The sequence below is a fragment of the Pipra filicauda genome, unplaced genomic scaffold, assembly GCF_003945595.2.
Source record: "Pipra filicauda isolate LSUMZ 115617 unplaced genomic scaffold, ASM394559v2 scaffold78_size3787270_pilon, whole genome shotgun sequence".
Classification (NCBI taxonomy): domain Eukaryota; kingdom Metazoa; phylum Chordata; class Aves; order Passeriformes; family Pipridae; genus Pipra; species Pipra filicauda.
Window position 1 is genome coordinate 1,149,733 of NW_024104964.1, and position 19,689 is coordinate 1,169,421.

Consider the following 19,689-nt stretch of genomic DNA (forward strand, 5'->3'; position numbering starts at 1 on the left):
GAGCTTCAGCAGCTCAACAAGTTTACAGTATAATCTTCTGTGTGGAGATTCCACCAAATAATTTTGGTAAGAAATTTGTTTTCTGTACTGGTTCCTTTTAAGATCTCCATGATTTTCTGCCCCAATCATACAGACTCGAGAAAAAGTAAAATGCTGAGGTGCAGCTCTGTTTTTCTGCTCATTCCCTAGCTCTTTATTCTTCCTACTGTAGTTCCTCTGGCACTGTAGTACTTCTGGTTCTGGTATTCATTATCAATTATTCAGCCATTCCTCCGACAAAGCAGTCGAGTGCAGAGACAGTCAGTTGCTTAGAAGATGCTTATTTAGGTGACAACTCTGTACGTGGCAGTTCAGCATGGAATAAACAATACTGTGGCATCCTCACCACAGTTTCCTATCTGAGTCAGCAAGGAGGGGGTTGGTCTTTATTGCTGTTTCTCTTTAGCATATGATTAGTATCAAGTTTCTTTTCAAGTGTTTTGCTTATGGATGTTTCATGTTAGAGCTTTGGTTTCCAAGATAACATTCTTCCTCAGTGAAAGACAACATAATTTTTCTGACTTGCCTTTTCATCAGTTATGCCGTGACTTCCCCCTGATGGTGTGGGGGGAGGATATTTCATTTCCATCTTAATGGCAAAATTCCCTCATGTACAGTGCTGAATGATTGAGATCCTGACCTGACCTGAAGTCTGCTGAAATCAGTGAGTGTCTTCTCTGGCTTTTGTTGTCTTTGGATCAGGCCGTGGAGCACGATCCTGTCCACTGAGGTCAGTGGGAATTCTGTCTTCGATTTCATGGGCACTGATGAAGACATTTAATGAACAGTGCATTTCATGGTAGCTGGCTGTTTCTCTGGTAAAATGAGCTACTTGCAAAATCTGTGTTTCCTGGGTGCAGAATAACACAGATAACCTGTGTTACGGGTGCAGAAATGAAAAGTCACATGGTTAAGTCTTCTGGAAATCCAGTGGGCTTCCCCTCCTCTGTTTAGTGTTTCTTTATGACCAACACGACAGCAATTGATATTCCACATATTGCTGTGATAAAGCCCCATGTGGCATTCAGCAAGGTGAACACCTCATTCCCCTGGGACAGTCAATGACTGAGGAGTCATTCCAAAATGTTTTGTTGGCAGTTTGGATCTAGAGATTAATATTACCTTGATGACAAACATGGTCTTTCCTTTCCCTTTCTCATTCAGAAAGAACTCTCTCCTTGCCTCTTTTTTTCATGCCTGTGGCCCTACAACTGTAGCAGCTTTTCTGTCCCAGGGTCACGTTATCCCTCTGTTATCCCTTGCTCCTGTTAAATCTCCACAGCTGGCAAACAGAGATGACTGTGAGTGATTTATTGCCTTTCTGTGCTGGAGCACAGCAGCCCTTGAAGTCCCACAGCCCCAAGTACAGCCTGAGCCTCTGCTCCCCCTCCTCCTGGCTCTGCAGCTCCACACGAGCCCAGTGCTGTGTGTGTGGGATTGCAGGATCAGCACTCCCCTGGGACACAGCACACAGCAGGAGCTCTCAGGGGCTCACCAGCAGAGACACTACACGGCACACGCTTGTGGCTTTCTGGGTTTCTCATGTTTCTGGGTTTCTCTTGCCAAAGCAGAGCCTTCCCACTCAAATTCCCATTGCTTGGCCCATACTCAGTATGATCAAGACAAACTACATATTTTCAGACTGAGCACAGCACAGATGCTTTGCTGTAGTTAGTCCCATATTGTAAAGCTACTTTTTTACATCTTTTTTTTTCTGTTCCCATTTAATTCTGGGTGTTCAAAGCAATAGTAAACTGCATAAAGCAATAGACACTGTAAGAGGTGGATGCCCTGAGCCATTGTCCCTACCATCAGTGCTTGGCAGTGGGGGACACTCTGGGACCATCACCCCAGCTGTCTCCTCAAGCCCCTGAGCCATTCAGGGGTACATCTGCATTTCCCTTAGTGATGTCATGTGTTCTGCTGTATGACCACAGTGAGGGGAATTCCCAGCATTCCTCAGGATGTCCGGCAGCCAGGAAGGTGTCTCATCCTGCCTCCTTTATGAAGAGACCAGATTCTTTGGAGCACATCACTTATTACCATGGAGTCATCAGCCAGACTTAACAGACCAATAGCTTTGATGGGCTTTTATAGCTTTTATAACTATGTGGCTGTTTGCAACGAGCTCTGGTGCCCTGGAGTGCTGAACAGAGCTGTAAGGGCACGGGGGTAATTCTGCAATATTGCTTTGGCCTCAGGGATTTACTTTGTCATTTAATCCAAAAGTAAGCAAATGGTGTTACACATTCCTGAATTATTTCATGAAGAGCGTGACAAAGTGGTAGTTGTAGAAACTGCTCCCTCCCCAGGAGTACATTCCTCCTCAGCTCACCGATCCCAGTGACCCTACAAGAGAGAAAACTGTCCCTGGGCTCCAGCTCTGTCTGCTTCTGTGACGGGCTGGGTTTGCTGAGTGATGTGTGCGCAGGCTCACTTGGAAAGTACTAACATTTTTCAGGTTTCCTATTTCCAGTTCTTTCCCACACTTTTTCTGAAGGCCAAGATAAATTTATTAATATCTATTATCTAGACAAATGATTCAGAATACCACTGACCTTTCATTTTTGGGTAAGGAATAAGCCCATCTGTAGCTGGAAAGGTTAATATCGGACCTAGAAAACTCCCACTGGTGAAACACAGAAAGAGGAGAAATTTCCCAGCAGCTGGCCATGCAGTCAGGATATACAATGGGATCCATCAGTCATTTCCAGATGGAAGCAGACAGCCATTAGTTGGTCCTGGGGATGACTGGCTGTTTTCACTGATCTGTCTTAGTCAAAGGCTCCAGACATTGTGATATCCCAGTGGCTGAGGTGCTGCAGGGATGGGCACTGCACCTTTTGCTGCTGGAGAACTTCTTGTCTGAACTGGCTCACAGATGAGGGGATGACAAAGAAACAAAGGCAGATGTTTCCTAAAAGTTGTTGTGCCTGCACAAGACTTGAATGGTCCTGCTGTGATTCCACCTTTCCCGATTTGCTTGGACTACCAGGAACGCTGCTGGGCAAATGCAAGTACATTGTAAAAACAGGGTCTTCTCTGTTTCCTCAAGGCAATCACAGAGCTTAGGACAAAATATTTTGGCAATTTCTAAATAATTATTTCTGTGTTAGCTGAAGGCTGCAGCACACATGCATTTCAGTTACAGTTGGAGGACATTCATCTGCACTAGTTCCGGTTTGTTTTAATGAATTATGGACCATTTTGGTGCTGATCATGGGCATCTCCTTCAGTCTGGATAACCCCCAATCATACTGCTGAAAACCCTGTATTTATCTGCCTCATGGTGTCATGTGTTTATGAAAAATGCAACTGATTGTGTATAACACAAGCTGTAGATTCTGACTTGTGACTCAAGTTTCAGTTGTGAATCTAAGTCAGATCATTTAGTTGATGATCTCTGGCTGAGAGGTGATGGCTGGTCTCCCACCCTCTGGGATCATCATTCACTACTGATCTAGTATAGCCTCCCAGCAGCTGGGTTTTAGATCTGCAATGCCCCTCCTTGATTTTGCCCTGCTGGCCTGGGCTCGCTCTCCCTCCTGGATGACACGGCAAGTTCACTTCTTGCATCCATTTCCAGCTGGGAAAAACTGCTGGCACAGCTGAAGCTGTATGTCAAAGCAGTGCAGGAGAAAGGAAAACCACATGGACCAGCTCTCATCAATCTGACTTGTTGGCTGTAGTTTCTTCACCAAAAGGGCTGTCCAGCCCTGGCACAGCTGCCCAGGGCAGTGGTGGAGTCCCCCTCCCTGGAGGGATTTAACAGCCATGTGGATGTGGCACTTGGGGACGTGGGTCAGTGGCAGCCTTGGCAGTGCTGGGGAATGGTTGGACTGGATGGTCTTGGAGGGCTTTTTCCAACATAAACAATTCTGTTATTCTATGATTTATCTAACCCCACATTTAATAAACTGTAACTTTCTTTCCCCTTGACAACTTAAAAAATTTTCCTCTTTGGTATTTTATAGGTGTAAAATGAAACCAAAAATAAATAAAATGCCTCTTTTTCATTGACTAGAGAAAATGGTGAGTAAAAGCCACTTTATTTCTATCCTGCATTTGTTATCCCAGAGGGATTGTCCCAGGAGCCTTTGTGGTTTCTGAGAGTTTCATTTAAAAGGCTTATTTAAAGTTTAGTTCCCTGAGTTTTGTGAGCCTGAGGAACACAGAGCAGGTTCTCAAAGCCCTGGCTGTTCCCCTGTGCCAGGGGGTTCCCTCAGCACAGCTACACCACAGACGGGGCTGCACAGCCCCTCGGTCCATTTGGGGTCCTCTTCAGCGTGGGGGGAGCCTCTGGTGACTGAGGGCATTAATTTTCTCTGTCTGTATTGTTCTTTACTGTCTGTTGTGTCTTTGCCATATGGTCTCTATGTGGTGCTTGGCTTTGCAGCCAGCTGATTTCTGAGTGGTGGTGTGAGCAGCAGGACACAGCCTGCCCTGAGCCAGCTGCTCTTTGAGTGTCACCCCTCAGGGCTCTGGGAGGCTCTTTGGGGAAGGCTGAAGGCAGCAGGGTCCAACTTTGTGCCTTGTTTCTGCATTTAAGGTTAATATGCAGGCATACAGACATGGGATTTTAAGACTGTTCCCTTGTTTAGGCTCATTGCAGGGTAAACTTAATGATGTCATGTTATCTGGAGCAGCACTTGGATGAGAGATCTGTGATGAGCTGAAGTTGACCTGCATAGGTCTCAGAGCAAGATGCAGAGCATTTGAATATGCCAGCTGGAAAGCCTTTGCTGTTTCCTTTCTTCCCCCTCTAACACTGACAATCCCATAATGTGCCTCTGTGTAGGACTCAGAGGTTCCAAGGAGCAGGAGGTTTGTGTGGCATTAGGCCTGTTAAGCCATTCAGACAGCCCTGATGTGCCAGTAATCCCTCTGTTCACCAAAGCTGGGCAGCAGCTCCTGCAGCACTCCTGCCTGCTGCACTCCCTGTGCTCAGGGTGAGCAGTGGCTTCATCAGGGGCTGAAATGCTTTGGGGAGCATAAGCCCTGGCCAGTGCTGGTGGGAGGCTGGAAGGATTCCTGCCCCCCTCCTATCTCAGGCAGCATCTCTGGACAGCGCTTGGAACAGAACTCACCCCGTTAGAAGCACACACAATTAACTAATGAATTCAGTTTATCCCACGGGTTGAACTGGAGCTGCCTTCTCCCTTCGAATGCCCAAACCCTCCTTTGTACAGGCTGGGAATGCAGCTGAGGATGGATTTATTCCAATATCCCTGGAGTTTCAGAGGTTCCTGAGGATTAACCCAGTCTGTTTTGCACCCTCCTGTACCCAACCAGCTTAATTCCAAAAGCTAACCCAGGAGAGGTGGCTGTGTGCTCTGCAGGCCACACTGGATCCAGCTGTCCTTGCTCTCTGGTTCTGCAGGAATGCAGGCACATATTGCAGGAGCAGTTTGCTGACAGAACAAAGCTGGGCCCTCCCAGCTCAGCCCCAGATGTCAGCCCTGCTGCACAGCACAGCCCTCACCACTCCAGCTCTGAAGGCCCCTTCACATGGAACCCATCAGCTTCAGCAGCAGCAAAGTCTGGGCCATGTTTTGATACGAGAAAACTCAGAAGGTCCATGCAATTCCTGACAGTCTTCAACTGCTGATGACAAAAATACGACAAAAAAGTCTTTCCCACTCCTCTAGGGATGTAAGTCCTACCCTGTCCCTCCAAACGAGGGAGAAGGTGAATACACAGCTGGCCCTGAACTTAAGGAGTGGATCTGCACTTTCGTTAACTGCCTGGACAGTGAATGAGTTCAAATATCCAGAGCACTATTCGTTTTATCTTCAAGCTCTGGAAATTTCATCTTGCTCTGTAATGATATGGAAAAAACAATTCAAGCAAAACAATGTGCATTTACAGAAAAATCAGAATAATAAAATATCAGAATAATATATCCCAGGATCTGCTTAATCCCTGAAAATGGAAGGATAAAGCATTCTTGATACATCAAAAGCAAAGCTGTGTCCAGTAGGTCCTGAGTTTCAGTCCATTTTGGGAACTGTTCAGCAGTGGCAGGGGAAGGGCACACACTGCTGGGGTGGATGGGAAGCAGGAGAGATGGTGCAGATTAATGTTCTCCTGCGACCAGAGGGGCTCAGCACGTCCAAGTAATTGCCTGCAAATTGGCAGATGGCTGTGGTAAAAGGATTACCATGAATCAAGTGAGATGGCAAGTGTAACAAAGCAATAGCAAGCAAAAACAATATTGCTTTTCTCATTCCAATTAAAAACTAAGTGAACACCAATAGCTTTGAAGCATAATGAGTGACAGCCAGCTCAGAGCTCTTCATGCCAGCTCAGAGCTTCCCCAAAGCTTTCCTTCCCCTTCTCATCTCCTGGCCTGACCTCTCTGGACGAATTCGAAGATGAGCTCGTATTGTTCAGAACAAGCTCACCCACGAGAAGGATGTGATGTGGCATGAGATGTATGGCATTTTTATCGATGAGCTCCGTTGGTCCCTTCATTCTCTCTATCTCACACTAATTTAAGAGCATTTTCAGTAATAAGAGTTTCCCAAGAGTGTCTGGCTTCTCCTTTCTGTCTCTTTACTCCATTTCCTTGTTAGTTCCTTTAGTTCTCACTCCACTGCTTCCCCCCCCAGCAGTTGGGGGCTATTTTCCAGTGACTGCAGAGGGACTGGGTCTGGGAGCATGATTCGTGCCTGGCTGGGGTCCCCGAGCCAAGCCCTGCCAGCACCACACTTCGAGGAGAGCTGGCTCCAGCTGCCAGACAGGACAGGCAGCTGCTGGGAGCAGCAGCACTTCAGTGGCAACAAATCATCCCAAACCAGTTCTTGGACAAGAGGGAGATGATAAGTGCAGGCTGGTAGGGAGGAGGTTTGCCAGCTGGCTGGGGCAGCAGCACTGCTGGAGCCAGCTCTGTCTCAGCTATCGGGGTAAGGGAGGCAACAGAGGAGTGCGTGGGCCAAGCCAAAGAGATAATCCTGGCTGTGGCAATAGAACATGTCTGGATGCAGGTCGGGGGGGCTGGCCTGTGTGAAGATAGCTGGAAGAGGGTGAATTCCCAATGGATGTACCATTGGCTCAAAATGGCCAATAAATCTGGGACTGCTGGCCAGCTCTTCTCGGCAGGCGGCTCCTCACAGCCTTGAAACTGGAGATGAATGAGGACAAAGGTATCGTGGGTTTGATTAGTTCAGAAATCACATTTTTCCCCATCACTTTGAGGTGATTCCAGCTGACAGCCCTTGCCAGCTGAACGCAGCCTCAGACAGCCCTGCCAGCACAGGGTTTGTTCTGGGAGAAGGGAGTCTAACCCAGTTCCAGCGTTCCAGAACCCAACCTGTGCTCCTTGTGGTTTATGTAGCGGGTCCTGCACGAGGGCAGAAGGAAAGGCTTTAGACTGTCAGTAGACACGAAGCAGGAAACTCCCCCCCAAATGGCTCCTGCAAGTGCAAAGAAGCGAAGAACCCTGTGCGGGGGTGTTACGGAGTGAGCAGAGGGTAGATGTGGTGACTCAGTGCAGCCCAGACCTGGCTGTCACCAGTCCTTCACCCTCGGGCCGGGGCGGATGGCAACTGCTGCACTGCCACTCTGTGGTGGGATGGAGAAGCAGATGCAAGGAAAACTTTCCGAAAACAGTGACAGAAAGGAGGAGCTGCGACTGAGCTGTGGTTTAACTCGGCCCAGCTCGGGCACCGGGTGCCCCCATCTCTGAGCCCAGCGACCACCCGGTGTCGGCTCTGCAGGGAGAAGGGTCACGGGCTGACCTGGAGGTGAGTGACCTCCAGGCCCTTTGGCCAGAGTGAGTGAGTGTTCCCAAAGCACTGCTGAGCTCCCCAGAGTGCCACCCTCCAACATCTCGAGAACCAGGACATGGCCAGCCTTTGGAGCTTGAGCACTTCATCGGCTTCACCCGAATCTGAACTTGACTTTACTCCAAAGGTTTTTTATGCTGATCAACTCAAGAATCCATGAATTTCTCTTTTTTAAAGTCAGAGGTGTCACTTTCCCAAAACAAAGCATATTCTTGAATCTATTTCTCAGACTTGAGCTTCATGTTCCCATATCAGGGACCATTATGAAATTAATTCATGACATCAAAATTAAATCAATTTACAGTCCATGCATGCCACATGCACACAAGTTGCTATTCCAACCCTGGCCAACAGTACTGGCGTGATTTCCCTGGCTGCAGAGGAGCATTATTCTTGCAGTATGGCCCTTGCATGGGGACTGGAAAAGGAACAATATTCTGCTTTTATTAGCCCAGATACAGCAGACTTCTTCATGTGGCCAGTATCTGCACAGCTTTGCTGCTAGGACACTGTCAGCCAATATTTACATCATGTCTTGCCCAAGAAATGTTGTGTTTGCTGAAAAAACACATTTGCAAATGTAAATGTAAAAAATGTAAAAAACAGAGGCTGGTTTGACAAGAACTCAGTTCATGGACTGCTAAATGTTTCCAACTGATCTGGTCTCAGTGACTCTAAGGTAGAGTCAACAAGATATCATGGCAGATAGGAAGGGACAAAAATGGGGGAAGAACTCAGGGGGGGCAAGAGCACACACTGGGGGAAAGTAGGAGCCTGGCAGTGGATGTAGCTGTAGTTGAATTTTGTATTGTCACAAATAAATGTTTATCTTTAAGAATTACCCAACAGTTTTAAAGTTTAGAAGTGACTGGTTGGATGCTGGTCCCGTAATCTGGCGGGCAGAAGAGCACCGAATTTAAGGACAGCCCAAATGCCCCATTCAGATCTGTGCTCAGTCCTTAACTCTGGAAAATGTGCTCGAACACAGAAGGGGCTGGAAAATTCTCATCTTCAGTTTTTTGTGTATTCTGTATCAAAAGAGTCATTTGTGCAATTAGCTGACAGACTTGGAAGATTTACTCTTTGTGCTACATCATTATCTCAGCAATCCCTGACCCCTATGAAATGCAGAGCTTCCTCTAAGGTTACAGTACAACAGATATTTATATTGCAGATGAAATTTTGTTGCTATGATTGAGATTTCCTCAAATACACATATAATCTCTATGCAAAAAAAGGCATCACTCACTGGAATGTGAATGTGTAACTTCCTAAACCACTTGCAAGGGTTTTATGCAGCCAGATTGTCACCATAGTGCTTAGAACTGAGAGTTAGGCATTTTTAATAATTTAATAATTAAATTTTAATAATTTAATTTAATAATCCTCTTGTGCTTTTCTAGTGCATCCTTGTGACTGAAATCCAAGGCTCAGGAGTTCGTATCCTCACTGAAGCCCCACAGCAGAACTGAACTTCAGGAAAGAAGTCCTGGGCATACCAGGTAATGTTAAATTCCTGACATTGTTCCACTGAGCTGCCCAGAGGGAGAATGAGCTGGAACAAAGCAGAACTTGGGGACCCAATATCTAGGCTGTGTATCCAGGCCTGAATCTTTCTTGCAGTGCTTCCTACACACCTGCTGATGTTTCTTTCTGCCTTCAAACCCTGACTAACCCTTTGCCAATGTCCAGAGATCATCAGAGGAACTGACAAAGGGATCATAATTTCCTTTTTTAATCTCCACGTGGATATGACGCATCTCTTAATTCTCCCAGCTAAAAATTCTGCAAGAGGTGAGGAGGCAATAGGTGCAACAGATGCCACTGGGTTCAGAAGCTTTACAGAAATAATTAGTGCTGGAAATTGCAACTACTAAATTACTCTGGTTTAATGTGCTACTGGCTGGGCTGTGGCCCTGCACTTTGCCCCAGGCAGGAGGTGGAGCAGAGAGCAGGAACTGCCACCTGCTCCCAACCCACTCCTCTGTCCTGATCCCGATCCCGATCCTGATCCCATCCCTGCACCCGCACAACGGGCTGGGCATGGCTCGGCCTCGGGGCTTGGTGGTGTTTGGGGGAGGAATAATGCTGAGAGCAGAGCCAAACTGTGCATTCAGTGCCTGTGGCACTGTTCAAGGGGAGCTGGAGCCCCCAGTCAGGCCGAGGGCTCTTCTCTCACCTCTCCTGACTGCTGAGCATGAGGCAGGGTGGCAGGGGGGGAGCTGGGGAGAGCCCTGCAGCTCTGCAGGGAAACCACCCCAGGAACAGGGCAAGGACTGACAGAAAACAAATGGGGCAGTCAGTGAGCTGAGGGAGTGAGAAAAAGAGCCAAAGGTTTTACAGGTATGTTCTGAAGTAACAAAGGTATGAATTAAGGTGCTGAGGTGTGATGCTAAGTCCTTCTGGGGCCCTTGCACATCCTGAGAGGGTCCCTGCCCACAGGGGCAGTTCCTGCCTCAGCACTCACTGAGCCTGACACAGAAACAGCACCTGAACCCCCACACCCAGGAGCAGCAGGGACACGACTGACCCCCTGGGAAACACTCACAGCCCTGCTCTGAGGGGGGACTCTGGCCTGGAGCTGCCTGGGCCTTCACAGCTGCTTAACTCCAATCACCAGGAGAAATCAGTGCTGCAGATACAGCTGCAGAAATTCCAGAAATTCCTGCTCCGGGTTGCCTGTGATGCAAATCAGGGTGTGAGCCTGGGAGAACCAGCACTGATGCTAATCTTTCTCTGCTTCCTTGCAAAAGGAAGGCTTGCTTGTCTTTAAAGAAAATGTGGTTTACCCTCAATTTCTCAGAAAAGAGCAGATAATTGGATGCTACCAACTGGCACAACCCCATGGATGTCCCCAAGCACTTAATTTGCAGGGTGATTTCTGCATTACCTGGTGGGAGGGACTGGCAGGAGGCCCCACCCGTGCCGCAGCAACCAGGGTCAGATGGAGCATTGCCTGGTGATTAACTGCAATACTGTATCTGAACAACCTGCACTGTCCTAATCATTGAGTCCAGTCCTCTGGCACTCCCTTACTGACTGTCTGAATGCAAGTTTCCTGCCCGGAAGGAAAACTTCTCTGTTTTCCAAAGGTACCGTTGTTTGCACCTTTCCCAAATTCTGGCAAAATGTGTTTGACAGTAACTCCACAGTCAGGGATTTGCCACAGCACTTTTAGATCTCCAGATGTATTCCTTATTTTCAAGTCCAACACATATACTGCAGTTTAACTAAGAAAAAACAGGTTTTTTCTCATCTGTCATCTCTTTATCACTCGCTCTTGGTGAGGGACCAGGGAATTCATGGGAGGCAGATGCTGCCCTCAGCTCCAGTGAGGAGATTATTTATAGTGTCCTGCAAGAGCTACACCCTGGCTGCCCATGCCAGGCAGTTGTTACAAGCATGTGCCACTTTTCTGAAGGAGTCCGTATTACAAACTCCTCCTGGATTTCTAGCACATCACTGGGATTATAAATACTGCTGAGGTTAGAAATCAGATGAACAGCTCTGTCTAGTGGCAATTGCAATAACTACATTAGAAGGTCGTTATTTCTAACAGAATTCAGCCCATATGTGTTGAATAAAAGGAGTTTAAAAATAGCTGCTTGGCTTGCTTTTCCACATGACAAATGCTCCGAGTACTTCTGGAGACACGGGATAAACATGTGAGGCCACACTCTGCCATGAGCTTTCTGTTCTTTTAAGAGCTTTGCTGCCTTTATTTAATTTTCAGCAAAAGCAATAAAAATCCCTGAGGTTTTGCCATTCCCAAAACTGTGGTTGGGATCTGGAGGGCCCTGTGCTTCCCTCCCGCTGAGGTGTTTGGTGCTGGATGCCCCAAATCCATCCCAGCTCACCGGCCCATCGTATGGTACAGGATCAGGAGTCACTTTGGTTTGGGTTTTGGGCAAGTTCCATGGTACTGCTCTGTAGTACTTAACAAAACCACACCAGTGGGGAAATGACTCTGGACATCGCCAGAAACTGGGGGTGGGGGATCCCCCACTCGATCAGTTTTAAGGCTGGACGGGTCCCAAGACTCAGGTGAATGTGCTGGACCCCACAGCTGGTTAAACCCCGTTTGTGCTCTGCTGTGGGACTGGCACTGAGCAGTCGGGGTGGGGGCAGAGCTCCCTGCTCACGTGCTCCTGGTCCTCAGCAGCTCTAAGGTGTCACCTCTGGAAAGTCTGAGCAGTCTCACACCCACCCACTGGGTCTGGCTGTCCCTGCTCTGTCCCACGGGCCGTGAGCTCAGCGAGGTGAGAGGCTTTGGGAGCCCAGAGCCCCCACCCGCCTCCTCCACACCCCCCCACCACTCCCATCGACCCTAATCGCTGCTTAGAGAGGGATTCAAAGTGCACTTGTATGTAAGATGGTGGTGGTAAAAAACCACCTTTCTACCAAAAGGGAAAATGGCTGTGAAGGGGGAAGGTAGTGAAGCTGCTGGCATTATAACTGAGTGGTTTGTGTTGGACATGTGTGTGTGCACCTGGATCTGAGACTACGACTGCTTGTGTTAACTGTGCTAAATCAGGATTAGTAAGCACAAATAATAAAGAGAGTGCATAAATTATTTCGGGGTAAAGATTCAGCATGTATCCTTGTTTAGCAACTTCAGCTTACTGATCAGAGGTCAGAGCCCAAAAGAGGGAAGGAGAGCTCACCAGCAGTTGCTCCAGATTTCGGATGAGCTGACAGCAGAGAGCACTGTGTGCTGCCTGTGTGCCCAGGTCAGAGCTAAAGAGCAGATGCTGCAGATTGCAAAACAAGTGGCACATCCTTTCATATTTAAATCTCTCTTGAAACAAGGACTCTGCCCTTTCTCACCAGGCAAGGCTTTACTCCTTACCACGGCAAGCAGGTAGAGACAGAAATAAAGCCGTGACTAGCCGAGAGTGCAGCACAACTTTCATATGGAACCTAAACTTGCAGGTTTGTCTGAAATCTCCAGGGAAGCCAAGAGACTTTTACAAAGGAAGGAGTTCCTGTTAAATTTGCTCCTCCCTGCAGCAGCATCGCAGCAGTCCTGGCTCACTTTGCATAGCAAAGCCTGGAGATAAGGGAGAGAAATGCTCACGGAAACCTGCAGCTCCCTGCCCGGGAGCGATTCCGCACTTACATTCCACTGCTTTTCTGGACCGTGGCTTTATCCCGGTTCCCTGCAAGTGCTTTCTCTGTGTGCCCCATCACCTGGGCTGTTGCCTTTCTCTGTCACACCCCAGATTGAATCTGGAGAATTGGGTTTTTCAGTTATTTCTGTCCAACATTTTGAAACTGCAAGTCCTGGATCGTGTCTCCTTTCTCTCCCTCTCCCTTGTGCTGGATTTTCTTTCTTAGATCTCCTTCTTTAAGTTGTGACTCATTTCACTCTTTGAGAGCTCTCATTTGGCATCTCCCATGCTGTCTGCCTGCCAATTCCTTGCAATCCCCATGTCTCTCTGCACTATGTTCCTTGGCCACTTGCCAATTCTCAGGCTTTAAACTTCAGTATTTCTAGGATCTGCTCTCCTGAGATTTTTTTTCCTTTTTTATTTCCTCTCCATTTTTAATATTTCTAACCATTTCTCCTTTGACCCTGTGCTGAACTCTCTCTAGGCACAAGGAAATAAGAAGGTTCTTTTGTGACCTGAGTTGGAGCAGATGGAATTCCGAAAGGGTGGTGTAGAGGTTTGTTTCAATATGCTCCTGGAGGCTTTGCCCAAAGTGCAAGGGGCTCTCAGCTGCCTCTTTAAAGAGCAAGGTCTGTAGATAAACTGAAATTCAGAGTTTTAATATGCTCCAATGGTCTATGTATGCTAAACACTTCCATTTTTGACAGCCTTGGGAAGGTAAGAGATGACAGGCAGTGTTGTTCTTGCAGCTTTATTGTGTTCTTCCTATTTGCTATAAAGGGCATTTCCCACAAACAATCAAGTACAACTGAATGAGGGATGCTTGCTAATTTACAGGGGAGAAGAAATTCAGAGATGTTTTTCCATGTCAACCCTTTGATCAGTACTGCAAATTTGGAGTGAGTTTGTCAGTTCAAATGCTCACATCTGTGCCTCTTTACTGATGGCAGTTCCTCTGTTCTCCTTACAAACACATCTCTGAGTCTTCCTTCAAGCTCACTTCTGCTCTGAAATTCTGTTACTGCTCTTGTGGTTCCAGTTCCTATCAAAGGGCTGGTTTGCTGCTTTTTGATATAACAAAAATGTCTCTGTCGATAACACATAGAACAGACTTGCATATTGTAGCATTAAATGGTCACAGTCATTCTCTCATGCTCTTATTTTCCCTTACAATCCCAGACTGGTTTGGGTTGGAACGGATCTCAAAGCCCATCCAGTGCCACCCCCTGCCATGGGCAGGGACACCTTCCACTAGCCCAGGCTGCTCCAAGCCCTGTCCAACCTGGCCTTGGACACTCCAGGGATGGGGCAGCCACAGCTGCTCTGGGCAATGGTTCCTAAAAGAAGAAGCCCTTGTGCCCACTCCAGCCAGACACCTAAGTCCTGTTGAAGATGACTTGTTGACTTGCATAAGGTTTTGTACCTTCAGATCTTTCCAGCAGTGACTGTGTGGGGCCAACCTCAGCACCCTCTGACCTTCTCCTGCCCGAAGGGCTCATCACCTCCTCCTGCTCTGGAGCCAGGGCTCCTGGGCTGTGCTGGTGGTCCCAGGTCCAATTACTTGGCATAAAAATTTTGATTATATTGATCACTCATGATGAGTGGTCACCTGAGTCAAACACTACATTTTTTTTTTACATAATTAGATATCTATAATTTCCTTTGTGGTAACATCACCCTCAGCAAATCCCCTGGGTGAGCTGTTCCTGTGCATATACACACATCCTCTGTCTGTGTATGTATCTGAAAGTACAAATGCTATGGACGTGGTTTCTGGGTAGGCGGGAAAATATGGTTCCCAGGCATTTCTCCCAGAGAAAGGGTTGTAGAACAGGCAGAGACAGTCTGGTGGTTGGCTGTCCCACACTTGGCTCCTTCAGCTCTCTCTCTGGAGCAGACCCCCTTCACACAGCCCTCAGGGTCCTTTGCTGAGCCCAAGCCTGACCAGGAGATCGGGTTCATGCTGGCCCAGTGCTGGCCCTGGGAGTCAGCCCAGGCTGTTCCACACCTCCCAGCTAACAGCCAGGTTTGTTTGGCTTTGCCCGAGGATTCTTATGAACTCCAAGTCCAGTGCTAAACTGTGCAGATTTCTCTGTGACAGGCTCTTGAATAGTCTCATGATGATTTAGTGTTTTTATAAATAACTGTTCTCTATTGACTCTCCTGAGTTGCATTGACAGCAGTGGGACTCTTGTTACAGTGTGTTGTGTTTCTTATTAATTCCACATGTGTTCATCACAGCTGAAATACTGCAGTGAATACCAGAGGAATTATGCCTTAAGTAGAGTCTGAAATGTAAATCTCAGGGTGCTGCACTCCAGTGATTCATCCAAACAGCCTTTCACTTGTTTGCTCCTTAAATTCTTATATGAAAGATACCCCAATCTGTAAGGAGAACTGTCACTGTCAGTGCTTGTACTTAGAGCTCCCTGTGAAGGACCACAGCTCTTGCAGCAGCCTTGGTGAACAGAGGGAGCAGGAAGGTCCAAGAACCAAACCTGGGGTTCTGCTGGAGACAGGAATCTGGGCACAGGCAGTTTGGGTGAGGGTTTCCTGGGGAGGGCTTTCCAGGAGATCACAGGACTCCAGAACTGCCAGGGATGGTCATGGATTGCTGGGCAGGCAAAGGGGACACCAGGAGAGCCCCATTCCTGTCTGTGCAGGGGGAGGCATCAACTCCAGGAATATGGAGCAGGAATGAAGGGTGGAAGGCTGGAACAGACAAGGACAGTGTGCACGAGGCAGCTCAGGAGTCGAAGGCAATGTGAGAAAAACAGGGGCGGTTGATGTGTTTGCAAATCATACTTGTGTTGCTCCTGGGATCTGTTTAAACCAGTTTATCTCTTACAAACTGTGTTTGTGCAAGGAATTTAATTGCTGTTGGATGAATACTTGCCACTGTATAACAATCGCTCTTTGAAGTGTTTTTTACATTTTTCTGCCTTAGTCCCTAGCCTTAAATCTGAAGTAATATGACTGGCAAGCTAACATGTATATATTATTCTGGCCTGTAAATGGAAATAGCTAATAATTAATGTCCAATAGCAATTATCACACTGGGTGTCTTTGCTGCAGCTCTATTTTATGTGGGCAGATTGAAATGGGATTGGGTCAGCAGTAATTTAGCCTGATTAGGAAGGTGGTTTTTGGACTCCCTGATGGACTCTATTTTATCATCTGTCTCCAGGTGAGATCAGTCAGTTGCAGAAAAACCTCTATGAATTCAGCTTGGGCAGTTTTTGGAAGAAGGTGAAAAATGCTGTTAGCAATGAGTTTTAAATTTCCAGGGAGGCTGGGGAGAAAGGCTCACCCATTTATTATCAAATAGTTTGACCAAGGTCACTTTGGTTTTGCTGAATCTTATCTCCTCAAGGACAGGGAAATCTAACTTTCTCTTCTTCATTTGCTTTTCACATTTCTTCTGCTGCAAGGCTCTTTTTTGACTAAAATAAGGTGAAAAAAAGAAAAAGTGAATTTAGTTCTTCTGTTGCTACTAGGATAAGCAATGGCCAAGGTCAAACACTTCCATACTTTTTCCACCTTCAAAGTTTTAGTCACACTACAGTTTCAGCTGGAGGCTTGTCAAAGTTAATTGGAAACAAGCTTATCAGTCTAGGAATGTAAGTCATGAACTTCTTCTGCTCTTTATCTACCTCGAGAATTTGAATGCAGAAGAAACAAAGGATTCAGAGGCCTTGGATTGGTGTCTGGGCTGTCTGTCCCTGGTGCAGCACAGCAGGTCCATGCCAGCCCAGCTCAGCCCAGCCTGTCATCCCTGGGGCAGGAAGCTGAGCTGCATCTGCTCTGGCACTGACAGGGGTGTGCTGCTGGCTGGGCACCGGGCAAGCCACAGAGTCCTGGAGCAAGGGAAGGAAGGAAGGGAGCTGTTCCCTTTTTCCTTGCTAGCAAGGAACAGGCAGTGGCAAAACCATTCTCTGAAGCTGCTCCAGTGGGATTCCTGCCATAGCTCCATAAACCTCTGCCCCTGATCACTGTGCCATGAGGTGAGGGCACTGCCAGGCCCGTTGGCTGTGCTCAGCTCTGCTCTGTCCATCCCAGCGTTCCCAGCACAGACCTCCCCTGAGGAGCAGACGGGGGGACTGGCCCAGACCTGCCAGTGAGCAGCACTGCTGGCTGAGGGCAGGCACACCTCCGCCTGCTGACAGGTCAGTGCTTCCTCCAGCACAAGGAACCTGAGGGCACTTGGTGTCTCAATGGTGCCAGGAGAAAGGCTGCTCCTCTAGCTCAGGCCCTGTCTGGACTTGGAAGACTTGCCCAACATATGACTTAGATTTGGGTGATGAAGGAACAGCATCTCCTGTAGCCTGGGGACAACACTCCATGGAGCTGGGACCACCACAGGGCCACTCAAGGAGGGATCCCTGTGCTGAGGAAGGGATGCACCATGGACTGTGCTGGTGCCCTGCAACTGCTGCTGGACCTCATCCTGCTGCCCTGAGAGCCCCGACTGCAGCCCCCGGGGCAGAGGGCACGGCAAGGAGCCAGGCAGGGACTTTCTCTCCAACTGAGGGCATCCAAACAGAACCCTTATTTGTTAAAGTGATTAAGTCATCTGTTCATTTTCACGGACTGGGGTTTGGCCTGTGAATATACAAGTTGGAACTGCCTGTTCTTCGCTTGTTTTTCCATGTCTTGGACATTCTCACTCCAGTCATGTTTTGTTCCATCTCATCCATTTCCCTGTAAGACACAGTGTCTGCTAAGGCTTAATAAATAAACAAATCTCCAAGGCAGGACACTCATGCTCTCTGTCTTACCCTTAATAGGTGTTGAGATGTGTGAAATAATGCCTGAGTTTTTTAAGAATCATAGCAACTATCTCTACTCTACACATTATTATATTTTTCAAAGGACTCCATTTCTAATTTTATTCTCTATTAAGTAAACAGTCTTTAATAGTGTTTATCACAAAGGCACATTTAAATCTATTCCATTCCATTCTGGTTTCTCTGAACAGGCTTTTCACTTCTCCATAGAAAACAGGAATGGACAAAATGTGAAGCATGTCTGAGTGAAATGATGGTTCATGGCCTGGTGGGGAAATGGATCTTTTTAAAGTAATATCTTGTAATCTTTCTCCTAATGGATTTGGAAGGCCCCTGCTTTGTGCTTGTTCATGTGGGGCTGGTATAGCTGCCAGCTCAGCTGCCTCTGTTTAGATTTGTGAAGAGCTTTTCCTACTGTATTTTTTAAATACAGAACTAAAACCATGCTGAGCTTTTCTTCTACCCTGACAGAAGCTTTTATGTGTGAGCAGTGGCTGCCTCCCATTTGCTGTCCTGTGCCCAAGTCCTGGGCAAAGCTGGATATGTTTTGGGAACAGCCAGCTTGGCATTCCCTGTGGTTACTAGGAGCTTCTGAAGGAACAACTCATTCTGGGATTCATTATCTGCCTGTCCTCCCTCTGCATAAACATCTGTTCCCTTCAGGAGGGAGAGGGACAATGGAGACCAGTGGCTCGGGTAAAGGGACCCCCGACTCTTTGTCAGTGGCAGGTCAGCTGTGAACACTCGTGTTTCCCAACAGCCATGGGCTGCACGGAGGTGCTGCTGCTCTGGGCACACCCTCAGCTCTGTGCCCTCCCCAGCTGGGCTCAGTGCAGGGCTGAGAACAGTAACCTGTCCTTGGTTATCTCCCCAAATCAGGGTCCCTCTGCCCGCTGTCTGTGCTGGGTGCTGGGGGTAACACCCTGCTGTGACCTGGGGCCACATTTCCCTCACACCCTACAGAGGAAGAATGGGGAACCTTCCCTGTCCTTGGCTCCCACCAAAACAATCAGGATGGGGACATTGTCCCGTCCTTGGCTCCCACTGACACAGCCAGGATGGGGACATTGTCCTGTCCTTGGCTCCACTGGCCTATCCAAGCAGGGCGAGGGCTGCCAACGAGACATGTGTTACCACATGAATGAGATTCCCATGGCAGGGATGGAGCCGAAGGCTCACCACTTGGAAGTGTGATTTAATGCTTTTAATGGATTAAGGCCATACTCTTATCGAGCTTTCTGCCAAGGAAAAAAAGAACCACAATTGTGTTTTATGAAAACAAGGTGAATGACCAGATTTGGTGCAGTTCAGGCTTAAACAGACACCACCTGTGTAGGAGCAGAGGGGCTGCAAACTGATGCTCTAATTTGTTGAAGACTGTGAGATTAATTGAAATGTGGTGGGAAAAAATTATTGGTGTGGGGTTCATAAATGCAAGGTCCTGCAGGACTGAGATGAGTGAGACCGGAAAGACTGGAAAGAAAGGTGTTCCTTATCGTTACCTTCTCCCTTTCCTGTGGGTATAGAATGTCCTGTAACAACTGCAGATTTTAAATTGAAAATCTGATTTCTTTCTGTGTTCGACCTGTGTATGTGGTGACATAAAAGAGAGGAGAACTGAGACACACTTTTTTTTTATTAGTTTTTTTTCTGCAAGCCTGTTTGGTTCAAAATGCAAAATATATTGGTACTTAAACTCCCTCCAGGTGCAATAATTCAAGGATTTTAATAAATCAGGTATAGACTGTTGTTAAAACACACTGTTCTTTCTGAAATCATAACCATGGATTAAATCAGTTGGGTAATTAAGAACTAGAATTTGACTGTGCAAAGGGCAAAGTTTTTAATTATATGATGTGATGTGATATGACATTAATATTATATATTCACTCAAAGTAGGACCCTGTAAGAAAGGCTATTTTTGGACTGAAATTTTAAAGCAGACCTCCTTTGCTGTAATACAAT

The 19,689-nt window shown here is 47.4% G+C and overlaps 1 long non-coding RNA gene across 2 annotated transcripts in view; it reads left to right on the forward strand.

The window, feature by feature from the left end:
• Window positions 1-19,689, forward strand: part of LOC113993022 — an 84,099-nt gene that overhangs the window by 54,915 nt on the left and 9,495 nt on the right. For both annotated transcript variants that reach the window (XR_003542454.2, XR_005566690.1), the window contains exon 3: window positions 9,230-9,328. This is a non-coding gene — a long non-coding RNA (uncharacterized LOC113993022). The remainder of the gene's footprint in view (window positions 1-9,229; window positions 9,329-19,689) is intronic.